Raw genomic sequence first — 4,070 nt, 5'->3', positions numbered from 1 at the left:
GTACTTAAACCCAGGCAACTCTTTGCAGTGAATCGCATGCTCACCAAAAGAATCCAAACAAACCTTACGGCAAACCGGGCACGGCTCATCTACCGGAAACAAAAGGATCATTAACCGATACTTCAGGATGGCTCGGTACTCCAAAGTCGACATATGTTGGCCCAATCCTTCAATAGGGAGAACACTTAAGAAATCTTGAGCCCGAGGAGCCCGAAGACACTCAAACACCTCTTTTCTAGACGAGGGGATAAATCAAACTTCATTTCCAAACTCTTGATGATTCCACTATAAAGGGCACTCGCCAAAGCATGTTGGGCTTTAGGGGGGCGGTGTCTTTATTAGAGAAACCGCTAATATCAAAATCGGGAAGTGAAATGTGCAACCGATCTATCGCACTCCCATAATCGGAGTCAAACCCATCGGGCAAGGTTGCGAAACACGCCAAAGCATGTTGGGCTTTAGGGCATCGCACTATAAAGGGCACTCGCCAAAGCATGTTGGGCTTTAGGGGGGCGGTGTCTTTATTAGAGAAACCGCTAATATCAAAATCGGGAAGTGAAATGTGCAACCGATCTATCGCACTCCGATCTATCGCACTCCCATAATCGGAGTCAAACCCATGTGCAACCGATCTATCGCAACCGATCTACGAAATTGAAGGTAAAATTGACAGTAGAACAAGGTTATATTGAAGGCACATACCTCACAGTAGTTGAACTCTTGCAAATAATCCTTCATTTGAACAAAAATTTTACTTTAAATAAGCAAACCCAAGATGCCGTCGTGTGCAAAAACCAAATTTTGGGCCGAACACTAGATCGAATTCGATGGTGTAGTAGGACTGATGGTGAATATCATTGGCTGATAGAGAAGATAGATGTTCAATTATGAGGGAACCTGAATGAATGATGTGTTGGGCGCTACTTTGAATTTTGAAAGGATGGATGGGTGTTTATCTCTTTATTTGATTTGAATATGACATGCAAATATGACATGCATGGTTAGTTTTTTAATTTATGACACTGGTTTTATGACGTATAAAAATTTGGGTCATAAATATTTTAATTTTTTAAAATATGACCGTTTCTTAATGGCATGCACATTCGCGTCATAAATCAGCGCATGTCGTTAAAAGCCTTTTTTCTACTAGTGAATATGCTTTTCAGGTATATAAAAGAAGTATTGAAGCTTCGTGAAGAACGCGGAAAAATAGTGATGTGTGTTTGAATGAAAAATGTTGACTTTATGTTGAAAAATAGTGATGCGTCGTAAATTACAAGTTACAACTTGTAATTTGAATAAAAATCGTGTAATATGACACGTGTAATGACTCTGATGACTAAATAAAGTTCAACTTTCAATAGAAGTGTATACATAAATATGATTGGTTGAAATGGCGTCTGTCACCACCCGAATGACTTGGTTAAAGTCTTCCGCTGTCTAGAAGTTGGTCATTTTTTCCAGATATGAATTTTCACGTAATGCCAACATTTGCGAGGAACCCCAATACACCTCTCCATGTCCTTTCATGAAGACTCTTGTACTTTCTTATAATAGCTTCTTTTTTCATCCATCGGGTCTCTAAACATTTTAATAATAACAAAATATTCTGGATATATCTCATCACCCAAATAGTATCCGTGTGGGTAGTAGTTATCATTAGGCCAAAACGATGTGTGTGGTGCGGTACCTAAGATGTAATCCTCTACCACGGGCGACGCCTCCAAGACGTTTATGTCGTTGTTGGACCCGAGGCTGCCAAAGTAGGCCTACCAAACCCAAAGGTCGTGCAAAGCAACCGCTTGAAGACTCACCGTTGGTACTTTCTGGTCACCACGTGTATATTGGCATCGCAATGCAGTTGTACAGTTACCCGAATTCTAATGCATATATGCAATCTATACTCCCGATCATGTCGGGTAAATCATGTTCCCTTTTCTCCACCGAATAAATCTGTTGTAGGTCGTGCCAAGTGGGTCTTCTAAGATAACGTTCACCGTATAGTTGTATTATGCTTATATTAGAATTATTAAATAAAAATATTTAAAATAAACCAATATGATGTTTTCAAATGTTTAATAAATACCTTGGCAAAAATACTCCAAGGAGTCTCGTGTCATTTTTTCCGTCATTTTTAAGCACTCATCGTTGATGTCGGTCGTGATTCTGTAAGAGAGCACGCGTAACGCTGACGTACACTTCTGGATATTGATGAATCCTAACAACTATCGTGTTCCTGTTTTTTCTTAAAGTAATCATACTCGCGCTCCAAATTATTGGCAATGAGCAAAAATAAACGTTTACACATCCGGAAGCGACGTTTAAAAGCCTTCGGGTTCTTGTATGTCGGCGAGTCAACAAAATAGTCGTTCATCAAACGCTTGTTGGCGCCCTTACGGTCTCGTTCAAAATATTCTCTTCTCAAAACCGGTTGAGGAGGAGAACAATACATAGATTGAATATACTTTGCTCGTTTACTGCAAGCGTAACTGAACTTGTAACCTCCTCCTCCTATTCCTCGTATTCGGTCGTTTGCTCGTTATTTTGCAAATATCGATTGATTATGTCGGACGAGAAAGGAGAATCCATTTTGTTGGTTTTTGAATAGAGAGTTTGTAGATAAAGTTTAAAAGTGTGAGGAAAAGTGTGAGGAATTGGTGGAGATTGTTTTAGAAAGCTTAGATGTTTTGTTGTATATATATAGAAAAATAGTTGATTTTTTTTAAATGTAGCCGTTATTCAACGTATACTTTTGACCAAAATTAGAAAATCAAGGATATTTGGAGATGGCTCGGCGCTATGTGGGGAGCGCCCCCCTCCCCCTCCAAAGCGCCTCTGGGGCGGTGTTCCCCCGACGCTTTGGGGCTACATCGTGGGGAGGCGATGTTCACTGCATTTTCTAAAATATAAAAATTATTCACTCACAACACCCATAATCACTTTTTAAATTATAAAAACATCTCTCATAAAAAATAGAGGGTTGGATGAGAATGCTCCGAGGTGATGTTTCTTTGTTTTTCTTTTTAAAATATTTTATTAAACTTGTTGCTTGTTTTTTCCTTGTGTAAAAGGTGAATGACGAGTTATTAAATGATTTGGTTATAATATTAAAGGTCAAGGGGCTTTGCTGAAATGCTCAGGAAGCCAGAGGGCTTCTTAGATGCCTCAATTAGTGACGGAGTTGAAGAATAATAATCGACTGAATGGCCGGCAAAAAAAAGGAGCTTGAATTCGAATTTGAGTCCGTCCACTATAGGAATGTCTAGGAGGAACCACAGGCTGGGTAAATTAGTTAACGAAATAGATTAATGAGGAAAAAGAATTAAAGCAAAATACTCGAGTTTGATAAGTACTTTCTAATCATACATAAATATACTTTTTACCTAACATGCTAAATTAAAATATTCTTCTGGTTGCACTTTTTTTTGAATGAGCATGAGTATTCGCGTATTGTTGTGGGGTCTTTCGAAACATAGTGTTGTTTTTGGAATGACGCCATTTTTGTGTTTAGGCTACCACATTCTTTGAATTGGAGAATTCCGTTACCTCACTTAGGTCAAACGATGTCATTTTAGCCGGGTTCTCGCTGGTTTGCAGATTTTGGCTTGGGCACCGCCAACTACCACTAGACACTTGTTGTGCCACCACAATATCAGAATTATGTGACGTAACATACGACGGTACGTAAACCGAGCACAAGAGAAAAGAAAAGTTGTTTCATTAAATATAAAAATATTATTTAAAGATGTGATAAAAAAATTTAAAGTCATAAAGTGGAAACAAAAATTAAGAGAAGAATATACATGAACAAAAAAAATATCGTAACTAATTATTTATATTTTATATTGTATTAAAGGGGTTAAAGTGAAGACGTGGAGATGGTTGTACCACTTTCAATGCAGAATAAGTGAAAACTGACTCGGTCTCCTTCTCTACTCCATACAGAGACGACTAGCTGTTTGCTCTTTTTCAATCAAGATGGCATACGGAGGTGCCCAGATGTTCATGGAGAAGTTGAACCAACTCATTAACCGCAGCGACATTCCAGTCATCAACAACAACCCCTCCAT

The sequence above is a fragment of the Bidens hawaiensis genome, unplaced genomic scaffold, assembly GCF_021521415.1.
Source record: "Bidens hawaiensis isolate Kalapana, Puna unplaced genomic scaffold, B.hawaiensis_p1.1 tig00010601_1, whole genome shotgun sequence".
NCBI lineage: Eukaryota > Viridiplantae > Streptophyta > Magnoliopsida > Asterales > Asteraceae > Bidens > Bidens hawaiensis.
This window is presented reverse-complemented; position numbering follows the sequence as displayed.